Source organism: Protopterus annectens, chromosome 14.part0, assembly GCF_019279795.1.
Source record: "Protopterus annectens isolate FY-2018-M chromosome 14.part0, PAN1.0, whole genome shotgun sequence".
NCBI classification, from domain to species: Eukaryota; Metazoa; Chordata; order Ceratodontiformes; family Protopteridae; genus Protopterus; species Protopterus annectens.
In genome coordinates this window covers 1,418,217-1,436,439 of record NC_056748.1, presented here as the reverse complement: position 1 = coordinate 1,436,439, position 18,223 = coordinate 1,418,217, and positions in this window count along the sequence as shown.

Genomic DNA, 18,223 nt, shown 5'->3' with positions numbered 1-18,223 from the left:
AGTCTGCGTAACTTGGTGAGCCATAGTCCTCCCATTGGCCTGTACCTCAGAATAGTAAATACCGAACAAGAGAGGTCCCAGGACAGAACCTTGTGGGACGCCACTTGTGACCGGTTTCGAGTCTGACATGGCTCCAGCAACTCTGACTTTGTGGGTTCTGTCTTTGAGCCAGTTTGCGACCCATCTTGTGACATAGGGGTTTATATTTAGGCTGGATAGCTTATCTATGATGCCCGAGTGGGGTATTGTGTCAAATGCCTTTGCGAGGTCCAGATAGGCTGTGTGGACTACCTTCCCTTCATCTATGGCCTTGGTGACAGTTTCAAAGACGTCGACCAGATTCAAAAGGAAGGATCTGCCCTTGATGAAGCCAAATTGGGTAGGATCTAGTGTCTGTAGGTCCCCAATGTCTTTGTTTATGAGTTCCATGATGATCCTCTCCATAGCCTTGCAGACTAGGCTAGTCAGGCTTATGGGGCGATAGTTTCTAGGGTCCATAGAAGCACCACCTTTGTGGAGTGGGACCACTGTTGCTGTATGCCATTCTTTGGGCACATATCCTGTAGTGAGGCTGAGATTGTACAGCAGTTTTACTTTAGGGATTAGTTCTTCTTGGAGTTCATGTAGGACACAACCCGGGATGCCATCTGGTCCCATGGAAGCAGTGTTTTTTGCTTTGGAGAGGGCGGCCTTCACCTGAGCATCAGAGATGTTTGGGAGGCTGCACTCTGCCGGGATAGATACTTGCTCTTTTGGGGGGGAGGGGGTGGAGAAGTTTGCACTGAACCTGTCTGCCAGGATATTGGCGATGTCTGTGGGTTCAGTGTATTTTTTGTCATTTAGAATCAACTCAGAACAAGTCTGGAAGTTGCATCCCAGGTTCCTAACATAACTGAAAAAAGCCTTATGATTGTCTTTAGTGTCCTGTGCAATTTTTCTCTCAAAGCTGGCCTTGGAGGATTTTATGAGGGATCATAATTTTTTGCTAGTACTGATCAGAGATGCCTTCCCTTTTAAGGATTTTGCTCTATCATGTAGTAGCTTCCTCCTTCTGTTGTACAGTTTATTTATGGCTGGGGTCCACCAGATTGGACGCCTGCCTTTGGATGACTGGGTCTTGATTTTGTTTGGGATAGCATGATCCATGCATTCCTGGAGATGTCCATAGAATGCGTTTATATAGGCTCCTGCAGTTTGGGCCGTAGTTTCCACTGGCCCTGGGGCCTTGAAGGATTCCACTTTGGTTTTGAGAAGTGTGAAGTTCGCTTTTGAGAAGTTTTTCACTGTGGTTTTCTGGGCTGGGGGTAGGGTCAGGATGTGGATATCCAGTGAAATTAATTTATGGTCTGATCTTACCAATGAGGGATATACTTCTGGTATGGAGCATAGAGTCCCCATGTTGGTAATGATCAGGTCTAGTATGTTTTCCCCTCTTGTGGGAGTGGTGCCTACTTGTTCCATAGCATTTGAGTTTATAAATTCCAGGAACCTTTGGGCTAAGGTGCTGGGGCTTGAGTAATGCTCCCAGTCTATGTTTGGGTAGTTGAAGTCACCCAATATAATGGTGTTCGGAGAGATCTTCATATTCTCCAATGTTTTCAGGAAAGCCAAGTGGGATTTCTGACTTTGAGAGGGTGGTCTGTAGGATGCTATAAACTGAAAAGCAGTCTTGCCCACTGTCAGTTGCACATAGATGGTCTCTGATACTTTGTGCAATGCCACTAACCTGGAGGTGTGGATATCCTTGATAAATATGGAAACTCCCCCTCCTTTTGTAGTTCGGTCTGGGTTTTGGGGCCAAAAAGCATGATATGAGGTATAACCTGGTAGTGCTGGGGTGCTCTCTGGAGCCTTGAACCAGGTTTCTGTCACTGCACAGATATCGATGTTCTCCATACTGAGGAGAGCTTCGAGTGCATGCATCTTGAGGTTAAGACTTCTGATGTTTAGCAGCATTACCCTTAGTTTCTTATTCCTTGTGCTGTCTATGGAGGTGGGTTTGACTTTTGAGCCTTGCCTAAAAAAGACACTATGGGGGTGGCAAGAGCCTTTGCCAATATCTGAAAGCCCAGGGGTGACAGGTGCAAGCTGTCCCTAGCGAAGCAACGTGGCTTGTCGAGCATGTCATCCCAGGCTAACAGACACTGGATCCCCTTTGAATGACACCAAAATTTTAGCCAATTGTTAAAATCGATCATTTTGTCTTTATACTGTGGCATCATTCTAGGTGAGGTTAAGATGCTGCTCAAGATCAGGGTCATACCGGCCTGGGTTACATGATCAGAGAGCTCCTCTATGTCTCTTTTCATGTAGTCGAGGGAGGTATGTCTCAGGTCATTCACGCCAGCATGTACAATGACTGAGTCATATTTGTATTTGCTTTGGAGTGACCTGAGTGCTTGCGTTATGTGGCGGATCCTAGCGCCTGACAGGCAGCTCATTGTGACCTTCTCTTTATTCAGCCTGGTGAGCGGGATGTCAGTGTGTCTGACAATAGAGTCACCTATTACAAGAGTATCAGGTGTGCTATTCAGCCTTAAGGGCTGTGACTGCTTGGCACACTGACTTTGTGTGCTATGTGTTGTACGTGTTTTGTTCTGGGGTAGCATTTGCTTGGATGTCTGCTTTGGAGGTCTCTGTTGCTTAGGTAGATTTTTATTTAGAGCCTCCAAGTATGTTTTTGTGTTTTTATGTGTTTGGTTCGCTGTTGTGGTGGGACTATGTGATACTGGAATTGTGTTGTGTGAGGTTACCTTCTCCTCCTGACTGGTTACACCAGTTTTGAGATGATAGAGCTCAGCCTCCAGTTCGGCAATATGGTTGCATCTCTCACATATATTTGAACCTGTTTGGAGGAGGAGAGGGTTGTCCATGTACATGAGACAGTTGTAACATTGCCTCAAAATTCCCAGATTCACCAGCTGGACTGGAGAGGAAACCATTGACTGACCTTTGGACATGCTAGAGTAATATAGGGAACTGAATTAAAACAGACCAATAGGGGACAAGATAATCGTAGAGAGTATAAGAGTAAGTAGTGCTTATGGTTTATTAGTTATAACTTGTAAGATTACTTATTTGGACCAGTGAGGGGCCTTAGAAAGAGAATATGGTGTTTAATTTGAGAGATAGAGCAGTTCTAAGGGAAAAAGTGAAGAGCAGACTTTGTGGAGCCAGGAATAGTTTAAACCCAATAAAAAGCAGCATAAAACCATGCAAAAGAGGGTTTTAAGAGGGAGATCAAGGAGTTTGGAATTGACCCAAAATGGCCAATAAAACAACAGTTTCAAGGCAGTAACCACTCCCACAGGGGCAGGCAGGCTGCTCAATGTTTATCACTGCCACTGATGAACACAGAGACTTCCCTTTAGCCCAAACAAACAATGGCCTCCAAGAAACTTACAAACAGTTCAGAACAGCAAATCTGTAACTGAACTTTTTTAAATCTCAGAAAAGTGGGAAAAACAAGATTTTTTGTTTTTGTTTTTTTTAAGGAAAGCAGAGGTTCACAAGTATCAACAAGTTAGAACAGTGCAGTAAATGACCCCACACTTGAGTGCTAGGCCAGAGACAGATAAAATGCAAGTTTTAAGAAAAAAATTATTTTAAAAATAAGTGCACGCATGAAATTCAGTAATCAGCACTAGGTTGTGTTCTAAATACAGTTACCAATACAGAAATCAAGTTTAACAAGCCAGAAAATGCTCAAAAGTAGGCGGCAATGCAGAAAAACTTAACAAATAATCTGAAGCAAAATACTTAAAATCTCAAAAGTGGCTCCTTTCTTCTCTCAGCATTTTCTCCTCTTGGTGGGTGCTTCACCAACAGCCAACAAGTCCAAAAAGATGCCAAAACCATGAGGCAATTGGGTTTTAAGAGAGGGAGATCAAGGAGTTTGGAATTTACCCAAAATGGCCAATAAAAGTACAGTTTCAAGGCAGTAACCACTCCCACAGGGGCAGGCAGGCTGTTCAATGTTTATCACTGCCACTGATGAACACAGAGACTTCACTTTAGCCCAAGCAAACAATGGCCTCCAAGAAACTTACAAACAGTTCAGAACAGCAAATCTGTAACTGAACTTTTTTAAATCTCAGGAAAGTGGGGAAAAAGCAAGATTTTTTTTGTTTTTTTTTAAGGAAAGCAGAGGTTCACAAGTATCAACAAGTTAGAACAGTGCAGTAAATGACCCCACACTTGAGTGCTAGGCCAGAGACAGATAAAATGCAAGTTTTAAGAAAAAAACAATTTTAAAAATAAGTGCATGCAGGAAATTCAGTAATCAGCTCTAGGTTGTGTTCTAAATACAGTTACCAACACAGAAATCAAGTTTAACAAGCCAGAAAATGCTCAAAAGTAGGCAGCAATGCAGAAAACTTAACAAATAATCTGAAGCAAAATACTTAAAATCTCAAAAGTGGCTCCTTTCTTCTCTCAGAAAGAAATTTGTAGTAACTTAAGTATAGCAGTAGATTTAGAAATGTGTATTTATTAAAAATGCACCAATTACTATGTCATATGATATTTAATTGCAGCAGATACCTGCTTAAGAAATTGTTCAATGATTTTAGACTCTACAATTTCTCTATTCATGATTGTTTCCCCCAATAACATGTTATATATTAAATTAAAAAAATAAATGAATGTATTCCATAAGAAAGAGTAAAAATAGCAGAATTAGTCTAGAAGATGTCCTATGTAAGATATGACCATGCTTCTTTATTGGTGTCTTGTATATGATATTAATATGCATACATATTAGAAAAAACTATTTTCTCCCTCTGCTCACACTATTCTTCTCTTTAGACATTGGTGGTCAAAAGAGAGGATTTGAAAACATTTAATATTATGTTTTTTATGAGCAATCTAATATAAATTATAATCACATCTTGTATAGATCGATGAACATCTATCCACTAGTGCTCATGTCTTATTCAAAAACAAAGCCACTAAGTATATATTTCCAAAATATCCCACTCTCTCAAAACATCCACAGTCAGTTAGGAATTGATCAATTTACCTAACACTGGAGTGAATGAAAAAGGAAAATGTATATGCATAATACATGAAAATAAAAAAATGCTTGTTGTAGTTTTCTTTTCTGTTACTGGATGTGTTTCTATGGCATTGTCTAGAATGTAAAAACTTAAATGTGTCTAAAGAAAATGAAAGATTTATTTATTTTATGAAATCACAATATATACTATGCACATTGAGTATTTAGTAATATTTAAGTTTATAATGTTAAGGAAATACAATATTTCCATGTCTGAACAGTAACAAAAACAGGAAACTCATTCATGTTCAGCCATATTTATATTTATTATGTATTATAAATATGGCCAACCATAAATGAATGAGTTTTTTTGTTTTTGTTACTGTCCAGATGTAGAACTGTCATTTTTCATTTTTTATATTAGTTTTACAACTTTTTTCTGCATATCTCTTCATTGAAATACTACTTCATTTCATCCCTTTAATGAGGCTAAGTATTTTACTGACTTCAATGACTGTAGACGCATCTTCCAAAGTGTCAAATAATTTAGGTTTTTTAGATAGGACTATTTTTATTCTAGCAGGAAATAAGGGAGTTTTTATTCTATTCCTTCTCAGGTTCCTTTATTAAAGGAAGACAGGACTTTCATTTACTTTATATTTCAGAAGAGTACTTGTCAAACCTGAGAGAATTATCTCCTATTTTAGACAGAGGATTTGCATGTGATGAGTTTAGAATAAATTTTTTTCCATGATAGACATACATCAGAAAATTATAGATCATGGAGGAGTGTTTTTCTTTTTGGATGTCAAAATTAAAGCTCTGTGCGCTCTTTCAGTTAAAATGGAAAAGGGGTTGTCCATTTTTTTACAATTTGGGGGGGGACCCATTTTTTTTGGTAAAACCATTGGGCCCCCCCCAAAATTTTTTCCCCCCAGATTTTCACCAAAAAGCCGGGAAAAACCTGGAAAAGGAAACCAAAAATTGCCCCCGGGGACCTTTGGACATGCTAGAGTAATATAGGGAACTGAATTAAAACAGACCAATAGGGGACAAGATAATCGTAGAGAGTATAAGAGTAAGTAGTGCTTATGGTTTATTAGTTATAACTTGTAAGATTACTTATTTGGACCAGTGAGGGGCCTTAGAAAGAGAATATGGTGTTTAATTTGAGAGATAGAGCAGTTCTAAGGGAAAAAGTGAAGAGCAGACTTTGTGGAGCCAGGAATAGTTTAAACCCAATAAAACGCGCAAAACCATGCAAAAGAGGGTTTTAAGAGAGGGAGATCAAGGAGTTTGGAATTGACCCAAAATGGCCAATAAAACTACAGTTTCAAGGCAGTAACCACTCCCACAGGGGCAGGCAGGCTGCTCAATGTTTATCACTGCCACTGATGAACACAGAGACTTCCCTTTAGCCCAAGCAAACAATGGCCTCCAAGAAACTTACAAACAGTTCAGAACAGCAAATCTGTAACTGAACTTTTTTAAATCTCAGAAAAGTGGGAAAAAAGCAAGTTTTTTTGTTTTTTTGTTTTTTTTTAAGGAAAGCAGAGGTTCACAAGTATCAACAAGTTAGAACAGTGCAGTAAATGACCCCACACTTGAGTGCTAGGCCAGAGACAGATAAAATGCAAGTTTTAAGAAAAAAATTATTTTAAAAATAACTGCACGCATGAAATTCAGTAATCAGCACTAGGTTGTGTTCTAAATACAGTTACCAACACAGAAATCAAATTTAACAAGCCAGAAAATGCTCAAAAGTAGGCGGCAATGCAGAAAAACTTAACAAATAATCTGAAGCAAAATACTTAAAATCTCAAAAGTGGCTCCTTTCTTCTCTCAGCGTTTTCTCCTCTTGGTGGGTGCTTCACCAACAGCCAACAAGTCCGAAAAGATGCCAAAACCATGAGGCAATTGGGTTTTAAGAGAGGGAGATCAAGGAGTTTGGAATTTACCCAAAATGGCCAATAAAACTACAGTTTCAAGGCAGTAACCACTCCCACAGGGGCAGGCAGGCTGCTCAATGTTTATCACTGCCACTGATGAACACAGAGACTTCCCTTTAGCCCAAGCAAACAATGGCCTCCAAGAAACTTACAAACAGTTCAGAACAGCAAATCTGTAACTGAACTTTTTTAAATCTCAGGAAAGTGGGGGAAAAGCAAGATTTTTTTTGTTTTTTTTTTGTTTTTTTAAGGAAAGCAGAGGTTCACAAGTATCAACAAGTTAGAACAGTGCAGTAAATGACCCCACACTTGAGTGCTAGGCCAGAGACAGATAAAATGCAAGTTTTAAGAAAAAAACTATTTTAAAAATAAGTGCACGCAGGAAATTCAGTAATCAGCTCTAGGTTGTGTTCTAAATACAGTTACCAACACAGAAATCAAGTTTAACAAGCCAGAAAATGCTCAAAAGTAGGCAGCAATGCAGAAAAACTTAACAAATAATCTGAAGCAAAATACTTAAAATCTCAAAAGTGGCTCCTTTCTTCTCTCAGAAAGAAATTTGTAGTAACTTAAGTATAGCAGTAGATTTAGAAATGTGTATTTATTAAAAATGCACCAATTACTATGTCATATGATATTTAATTGCAGCAGATACCTGCTTAAGAAATTGTTCAATGATTTTAGACTCTACAATTTCTCTATTCATGATTGTTTCCCCCAATAACATGTTATATATTAAATTAAAAAAATAAATGAATTTATTCCATAAGAAAGAGTAAAAATAGCAGAATTAGTCTAGAAGATGTCCTATGTAAGATATGACCATGCTTCCTTATTGGCATCTTGTATATGATATTAATATGCATACATATTAGAAAAAACTATTTTCTTCCTCTGCTCACACTATTCTTCTCTTTAGACATTGGTGGTCAAAAGAGAGGATTTGAAAACATTTAATATTATGTTTTTTATGAGCAATCTAATGTAAATTATAATCACATCTTGTATAGATCGATGAACATCTATCCACTAGTGCTCATGTCTTATTCAAAAACAAAGCCACTAAGTATATATTTCCAAAATATCCCACTCTCTCAAAACATCCACAGTCAGTTAGGAATTGATCAATTCACTGGAGTGAATGAAAAAGGAAAATGTATATGCATAATACATGAAAATAAAAAAATGCTTGTTGTAGTTTTCTTTTCTGTTACTGGATGTGTTTCTATGGCATTGTCTAGAATGTAAAAACTTAAATGTGTCTAAAGAAAATGAAAGATTTATTTATTTTATGAAATCACAATATATACTATGCACATTGAGTATTTAGTAATATTTAAGTTTATAATGTTAAGGAAATACAATATTTCCATGTCTGAACAGTAACAAAAACAGGAAACTCATTCATGTTCAGCCATATTTATATGTATTATGTATTATAAATATGGCCAACCATAAATGAATGAGTTTTTTTGTTTTTGTCACTGTCCAGATGTAGAACTGTCATTTTTCATTTTTTATATTAGTTTTACAACTTTTTTCTGCATATCTCTTCATTGAAATACTACTTCATTTCATCCCTTTAATGAGGCTAAGTATTTTACTGACTTCAGTGACTGTAGACGCATCTTCCAAAGTGTCAAATAATTTAGGTTTTTCAGATAGGACTATTTTTATTCTAGCAGAAAATAAGGGAGTTTTTATTCTATTCCTTCTCAGGTTCCTTTATTAAAGGAAGACAGGACTTTCATTTACTTTATATTTCAGAAGAGTACTTGTCAAACCTGAGAGAATTATCTCCTATTTTAGACAGAGGATTTGCATGTGATGAGTTTAGAATTAATTTTTTTCCATGATAGACATACATCAGAAAATTATAGACCATGGAGGAGTGCTTTTCTTTTTGGATGGCAAAATTAAAGCTCTGTGCGCTCTTTCAGTTAAAATGGAAAAGCTTCAGTTAGGTTTATAGATTTTGGTAACCAAGTTGTCAAAAACGTAATTATATTCTCACCTTTGTAGTTTTCTGTTATACCATAGATTCTGATATTATTTCTCCTTATTGTGTTTTCCATAGCATCTAGATTATGTAGAAGCCAGTTATTTTGTTTTAAAGTAAATTCAATTTCACTCTCACCTTCTGTCATTCTTCCCTCGATGCCATTCAGCTTTTCCTCCATACTACTTATTTGGGAATGCATTTTTTACTAAATTTCTTATTAATTGAATTTGCTTCTTCCATCTTCTTTAAAAAGTGCCCATTTTTATAAAGTCTGTCCATTTTATAGAGATGTCCTTCATACTCAACATCAGTGATTGAATTATTTTTTTCCCTGAAGATTGTGAATTTATTTTCAAGGGACTCATTCTTAGATTTTGTCTCGAGATTTTAAGTTGAAATTCTGACAAGAGATTTGAAGCATTCAAAGATTAGAATTTCTGTTCACTACTTTACAAAAAGTTTGAGCAAAAAAATTGTATTGAAAGCTATTCTGGATGCATAGCTGTTTACAAATGTTAGGCCCTTTCCTGTTTGGCATTTATTTTGCAAACATCTAACGCCCCATTTTACGGACTGACAGAGGTGAAACAGTGAGTTTCAACAATAGACTTGACGCTACAAATTCTGGCTTGCCAGATTTAGGAGATTGGCTATTGGATACTGCCAATTTGACTTTTGGACAGCCAAGTGTGCTATTTAACAATGATGTTGTAAACAATAGAAATGTATGTTTAGCAGATAAACTGAAAACTTTTGACATGAAATTGCTTAAGTTGAAAAAATTACAGTTAGAATCTGCCTATTTCAAACAATGTGTCAGCGAGAATATAATACCTAAAGGGCTACGGAATAGTTTTGTGCCCTCAGGCTTAATAACTGACCAGGTTTTCTCCACTGATTTAGAAGTACTTTTCCAACAACATGGGATTCAATTGTTGGAACTTATTATCAAGTACTATGCAAAACACATAGACCTACTAATGGAAGAAATTAATAGGTTAGATAATGACATAAAAACAGATTTAGACTTCACTAGATATAAATTTGATTATGGTAGGATTCTATCTAGTATTGATACCCTGTTATTTAAGTTAAAGTCTAATAAAAGTAAAAAACTTGTTAGAGACAGGGAAGCTTATTCTAACAATTGTGCCTATCCCAAATTGAAGGGACCCAAAGTTACACGACTAAGCCCTGTAAGTGATAGCCAGACGGTAGAAACAGTGGATGATAGGGGAGGCTTTGATGATATAACAGAGGAGAACAATGAGGCCCATAGTAGTACAGGACCAAGACGGAGCAATAGAATAAAAGGCTCCGATAGAAATCATGGTGGGTCAGGTAACAACCAAAACAATACAGGTGGTAACAACAATGTAGTTAACCACAGTAATGGCAATAATTTTTTAGGCAAACGCAACAACAGGCCTTACACGAACAGGAGAAAGAACTAACAAATATGTTTGATGTTGATGGACTAATAGACTGTAATACATCACCCCCACATTTTATACATGACTCCCCAGTCATATTGACTAACAGGAACAGAGACTTTAAAATCTATAATTTCTCTGATATTATGCTTGATGAGCAATTAATAGAATTACTAGCTTTTGGTAACTCGTTTGTTCCAAGAAGTCCTGGGAGTATATCTAGGGAGATCATTGAGTTGAAGTCTTTTGTAAGGAAAATGAACTTAAAGTTACTGTTCAATCAACAAAATGAGGTGATTAATCAAAATACTGGAGGGTGTGGCAATGGTTTGTCGAAATTAAAACTAGCCAGTGTGTTCAATCCACCATTACATGCAGATTTACAATTATTTGAGAATATCTGTGAAGTAGATTTTAGACACCTCGCTAGTACTAAAATCGAGGGAGTAAACCAAGGTAATTTGAATATTTCCAAGGAACAACTTATGTTATTGGATGAGCTTTGTAGGTTACCAGTACGTCTAATAAAACCTGACAAGGGAGGGGGTCTAGTCCTATTAGATAACCTCACATATAATGAGAAAATGTCTAGGGTGTTAAACACTGACGTTTATATTAAGGCTTCAATGAATGAGGTGAATGGACAAACTCATAGGATTAGAGGTTACTTTAGGGATTTATTCCTGACTGGAAAAATTGACATAGATTTATACAACTACATTGACATAAACTGTCCAAAAATACCTGTCATGTTTGGAATCCCTAAGATTCATAAGAGCATTAATGATCCCCCCATGAGAGCTTTGATAGACGGGAGGTCGTCTATCACATACCCTTGTTCAAAACTCATTACCAACATTTTGGATAAGTACATTAAGGCCATCCCCAGTATATGTAAAGACTCATGGTCTTTCCTGCGTAACATCAATGATGTCCCATACAATGGTGAAAATAATTTTTTAACCATTGATGTGGTGGACTTATACACTTGTATACCCCACCAAGAAGCGGTAGAGTGGACTGGTTCCATGCTTCGGACCTCAGGGGCCTCAAAGCTAGAAGTGGATTTGGTAACAGAACTGCTTGATATTGTTTTAACCTCCAACTATTTCATTTTCAATGGTGACTTTTTCCTCCAAAAACGTGGTGTGGCGATGGGTTCCCCTTGTGGGGCTGGAGTAGCCAATTACGTCATGGGGTACTGGGAAGCTAATATTTTAAGGAAGATCCCTGGAATAATGGAATCTGCGGTGTTCTATACCAGGTTCCTGGACGATATTTTTATATTGTTCAGGGGTTCGGAATTAGAAGCCGCAGGTTTAGTTGAAAGTATGAACTCAACAACAGAATTTCTAAAATTCACATCTAAATTTTCAACATGTGAGATTGACTATCTTGATGTTAGACTAGTAAAGGACCTGGTAAATGGAGGATTGACTTCAACAGTATTTAGAAAGTCGACATACTGCAATTCATTCCTGCACTTCTCCAGCTTCCATCCGTTCCAACAGAAACGGTCCATTGTTAAAGGACAGCTGGTGAGGGCGGGAAGAATGTGCAGTACATTGACCGATTTCACAAAAGAATGTGAATTACTGAGAGAAATGTTCAGAAACCGTGGGTACCCTGACCAAATGTTAGTAGACCTGGTTGAAGAAGTGACCATTAAGAGACTAAATGGTTTTTATAAACCTTTATTACTCTTACAGGACCTTAGTGATGTGCACCCCACCACTAATGAGGTACAGAGTGAGACTAATTTGGATAATGAGGGGACAGACACAATCATAATTTCAAGTGAAGAACGTGACTATTCACTGAGTTTCATTATTACCTTTAGTAGTAATTCTAGAGGGGTCTTAGCCATAATACGTAAAAACTGGCACTTCATTTCCTCAAATTCATTACTGGTTGATAAATTGGGAAATAAACCAAGGTTCATCTTTAAGAGATCACACAATTTGAAGGAATTAGTGCAGAGAGATGGACCGCAAAATACATTCCAGAAAAGGAGAGGAATGTTTAAGTGTGGCTTTTGCAAATTGTGCAACAAAGTTAGAACAGGTGAGACATTCAAGGTCAGGGACAGAAAGTACTACATTAGGTTCATATTAAATTGTGAAAGTAAATCTATTATTTATATTGCTATGTGTGTTTGTTGTCAAGCGTTCTACATCGGAAAAACAGACCGTAGGGTCCGGGACCATATGTATGAACATATGTATGCAATCAAGAATGATAAAAATGACAACGCACTAGCAAAACATATAGGTTTAAATCCAGGTCACAGCTTCCAGTTTATGGCCATTGATCAAGTCCCCTTGAAGATGAGGGGTGGCCCTTTCTCATTAATACTCGAGAATCGAGAATTAGAATGGCAGCTGCGCCTGGATGCGTTTAGATACCCTGGCCTGAACAGCAACTGTAATATAGCCCCAGTACTGAAACTCAGGAGTTATCTTAGATAGTCTACAGAATGGACAACTATTCTTTTACCATTATATACTATTATATATTCTTTTTAGCCCTCAGTTAGTCACCTAGAGTACGGTTAAAAATAATAAAAACAATGAAGATAATAATTTTTCCCTTTGTGGTAAAATATGTTTCTTGGAGTATTGTAGCTCTATAAGGAAAAAATTCACCTTCTCATAGTATTTAACAAAAAATGGGGAGTAACTTTGTGGTTTAAACAACTTAATGCGTGTTGGTTTTGGGTCAAGATAACACAAAACTTTTATCTCATACATCAACTATTGTTCTAAATAATAAATAAAGTAGTAACTAGTACACTATATGATAGATATTTGATTACTTATTTAATTTCCTAGCTGGTCTTGTTTCCGTTTTCATAATGAAGACGTCCTTTTAAAATGTACTTCCCATTTTAACAAAACATTTTATTAAATGTAATTTTTAATGTACCTAAGGTATACAAAGTTTCTTAAACATGTGGAGTACACTTATGTTTTTATTAACTGGACTATTCTGTATGAATACAAAATATATATATAAGTAAAACTTATACATGTTTAAAGTTGTAATTCATTCATTAATTTGAAAATTTTGGAAGATGTCACTTCCTGTGTTTCCTTATGTTAAATACGGAGTGCATCCTTTGTTTCTCATACTTCCTCTGAAGAAGCTACAGACTTCTGTGGCGAAAACGCTTGTTTTTTAAGAATAAAAGTGCGTTAAGGACTTTTCTGTGGAGTTATTGTGTTGGCAAGGACCTCGTTGGTGTATTTATTTATTTTGCAAACATCTAAGCCAATATCTTGCAACTGTAACTCACCAAGTTTGCTGATGAGTGTAATCTGGTTACTGTTTGGCTACACACACATTAGTATGCATTTTCTAAAAGATATGATGTCTGAAACTCAAATGCCCATTACTATTTAGTGACCTCCATCTGCAAAATTCTGAAAAGTTGAGAGGTATGGCAAATACTGAAAAAGCTTTCAAAGTTTTAAGTGTGTATGTGTGTGTGTGTGTGTGTGTGTGTGTGTGTGTGTGTGTGTGTGTGTGTTTTCCATTTGACCTCAATCACCAGGTTAGGGGATTCCTAGCTGAAAGAAAAAAGATCTGAAGGGAAAATGCAATACACAACTGTACAGAGGCTCATGTTGGTCAGTTGGTCAAGCAACTGTACAGAGGCTCATGTTGGTCAGTTGGTCAAGCAACTGCACAGAGGCTCATGTTGGTCAGCTGATCAAGCAACAATGATGTCAGAAAAGTATGCTGGAGGTCTTGGACTGAAGTGTCAAATGAGAGCTAATATTATCCTTTTACTTCTGCGATTCTGACACTGCCTTAACAGAAGGGTCTGTCTGCATTTCTGTGTGCACATTCGCACGTGTGCATGTGTGTGTGTGTGTGTGTGTGTGTGTGTGTGTGTGTGTGTGTGTGTGTGTGTGTGTGTATGTAATTTGACAAAAGCTGAATCATGATATACACATTTAAGTCGACATATGTAAAAAGATGTAAAAGATCTTGCCATTCTTGTCAAGCAATTAATACTGCTTACCTCCCAGACCAAGCCTTACAAGATAAACCATTTATGCCTACCTATCCAGTCATCAAGACTAGCCTTAATGTTAACCAAAGTAGTACTTTGACACGTAATGGCAACTTATTCAGTAGGCTGGGAGTACCTGTGTTCAGAACTTACCCCTCCAGTAAGTCTCATTTATGTTTTGATGTATATTTTAGTGCAAGTGTTTATATAAGCTATGATTTTGCAAACAAGCAGGTGGCCAGATAGGACTGGGTCTTTCATGGCTCAAAAAGGTAGACTCAAGTCACTTCAGAGTATCTGGTACTCTGAGTATAAGGAAAGCTGTGCTAATGTTTTGGGAATAATTGAAGGATTTAATTTTCTTTTTCAGAAAAATCTGGTGCTTTTCCACTTGTCCAATCTTCTTAGATTTGTGCATACCAAAGGTGGAATTATATTCAGTGATGGTTCTGATAAGGGAAGAATATTGTGGTAAGATGATTTCTTTGGCTCTTTAATCTATTCTCTTGGAATTTAACTAGGCCATATGGAATGTTTTCATGACTATGGTGAAAACATGATGATCAAATGAGAGAGAAAGAGGTGTCCACATAATAAGTACCCAGGGCTCTTATGCCCACCTCTGTCTGAAAAGAAGTATTATTTACAGCACAAGAGGTGGGACAGCTTTTTTTGCTGATCTCAGATATGCTGCCCTTTTAACATTAGATCATTGTTGGTACACTATGTATGCACATATTCCAACATTTGCTAGAGATGTTTAGCATCAGTAGATTAGCAAATTACAGTAACCAGATTGCAGTCAATTACATTTCCAAGATATTGGCATGGATGTCTGCTAAGTAAATGCTGAACAGAAGAGGGCCTAGCATGGACCCCTGTGGCATCCCCACTTCTACACTTCAAGATTTAGAGAATGTACTGGCAACTTTCACAACCTGCATCTGATGGATAGCCAGTTTGCAATCTAGCAAACAATGTAGGGCTTTGCATTAAGTTTGTCTAATTTTTCAATAATCACAGTGTGAGAAATAGTATCAAAAGCCTTGGCCAGGTCATAAGCAGTGTGCACAGAGTGAGTACTATCCACAGCCTCCATAGAGAGGCCATGGTTGTGTGTGGGAGCTACACTGGTAGTTCTCCAGACATCAGGCACAAACCCTGTCATAGGCTTTGACAGAACAATTTAAATAGAAGCTCAGATAAGAATTCAAAGTGGTATGTTGTCCGGTCCCATGGACGTATTATTTTTAGCCTTTGAGATGGATTCTAAGACTTGTTTCAAGGTGATTTCAGGGAAAACATTTTTTTTCAGGGATAGCATGAGCAACGATCTTTGTATTTGGGGTAGAGCTGACAAAATTTGTATGCTAGTATACTGGCCAGATCCCTGGGATCACAGTGCATCACATTATAATGGATAATCTCAGCACATTGTACATTATCTTTAATTTTCTAACACAGCTGAAGAAAGATTTGTTATTTCCTTTGGTATCTGTGGCATTTGTATTCTGCTTTACATGTTCTAATAGTGCTCTTAACTTTCTTGCTGACATGTAGCAGGGGATGGGAATTTCTTGCTATTTTTAATTTTCCTTCTTTTGCTATATAATTTATACATATGGGCATTTGGTCAGAGAGGTTTACTCCTAAATTTAGCATTATACTTAGGGCTCATGGGTACTGACTTTTCTAAGTAGCTGTTTAGATGATGGTAAAAGTCTGGAGTGAATGTAGCAGCCTTCTCAGTTGGGTTTATTTGCAAGAAATTGTTGGGAACTTTGCATGTCTTCTACAAGATGAAGTAGGTTTGCCCTAGGGAAATCCCTAAAGATGGTCTAATTTGTAGAGGGGTAGTACAACTAGATACAGTTTGTTATCAGAGTTAACCGGGGATGATTAGATGCAGAGTGGGGATATACCTCTCAGTTGTCCAGATTTTTTGCCTCATATGTTTGCCCTGTTCCTCATAAGATTTGTGTTTTGGGGGCAAACCATCATATACTGAAGTCACACAATAATGACAAACATTTGTGTTTCAGATTTCATATCCTTCCAAAAATGCATGATAAAACCAAACCTGTTATTCTAGCAACTTTCTAAGTTGATAAATGCAATATTTAAAATTGCTCTGTTTTAGGGCTTTTGTCCCCCATTATTTGTTTTGCCCAGGATTTCTTGAACTAAGAGGTTGAGAGGTATAGGTGAGGTAAAGGCTTGGGCTAGATTGGTAAGGGCCAGTCAAGGATATTAGGACCTCTAATAGGTAGATTTAGAATTTATTCTAGGGTATTGGTATTAAAACATTTAGGAACACCGAGCATGACTATTGTAGAGATGTAAGTGTGCCAGTCAGTGCTTGAGTAATTGAAGTCACATAGCAAGAAGGTATTTCGTTTGAGATTTAATGTCTCAGTAGTGTTACTTTCCATGATCTTTGGGGACATTGATGGGGGTCTGTAGCTAAGAAAGAAGTACTAGTTGGATATGCTAAGGGTAATTTGGATCTTCAGGATCTCCAAGTTAGAGTCATGGGTAATATGACGTGAGGTAATGGTGTTTATAACAAATACAGATACTCCCCAGAGTTACACAAGGGTCTGAAGATATTTATTTATTCATTCATTCATTCATTCATTCATTCATTCATTCATTCATTCATTTATCTTTTGTTTCTGTGAAAATCTGATTGGGGTAATCCATTTTTGGCAGAGGCCAGGGAAGAAAAGTTCCACAGTTATTACATATACAAAGTACAGAGAACATTTCATATACATAAAGTAAGCCAGTATGAGTTTTACATCATACAGGGGAAAACATGTTCAGTTTTTACACGTGCAATATAGAAGACATTCATTTTTCATACATAAATTAAAACCCTGTGGCATTTTACACTGTGAATCTAATATGTATGGACATTAAAACTGCATGTACAGTTTAGGATCTACAGTTGAAATGTAGAATGTTTTATGAACAGAAATTGAATATGTGTAGTTACTTGCGAGAAATATATATGTTTAGAAATACTTTAGAAATTGTTAGGATGTTGTGTCATTTAACAATCATAAGATATGATTGTTTTCAGTAATAAAGTTAGAGTTTATAAAGATATTTGTAGTTTTATATGTTAGTATTAAAGAATTCTAGAGTGCAGTGAAACACGAGGCACACAGACATAGAGATGTTATTTATTTATTTTTTTTATTTTATTTTATTTTATTCCAGTTTGGTGACTGGGGAAGTCCACTGGGCCAAAGAGCCCATTTTCAGTGGAGGCCTGGGGAGAAAAGCTCCATAATACAATGTTACAAGACATAGTGATAAAATTTTAAGAAGTACAAATACAATTCAAAGATAAAATTGATTTACATACAAAAGGTTGAATTTTTTGTTAGATGATGGGATGGAGGGAAAAGATGAATGCATGCTAGTTAGAAGAAAGTGGTTAGCTATATAAGAGAGAGGGAACGTGTTAATGAATAGTATTTATATACTGTCCTGGAACAGGGCAGGAATACAACCAGTTGTCTAATAAGTGTTTTTCACTGATGCTTTAAATAAATTGTCAGTCTGTTTGTCTTAGTTCAAAGGGGATGGAGTTCCAGAGTTTTGTAATATGATAACAGTAAAGTGAGTGAAAAACAGAACTGCATCCCACCTTTCCCTCAGGGTTAAATGAACATGTTTCTATAACCCCAGTACTAAATATCAGGGCTGACAAACTGTAACTATATGCCACTTGTTTGAGAGTGTTTTAACTCAAAGCATCTGTAAAATTAAAATGCTTTTTTAGTTTTTAAGTTAATATTTTCTGACATCAAATTT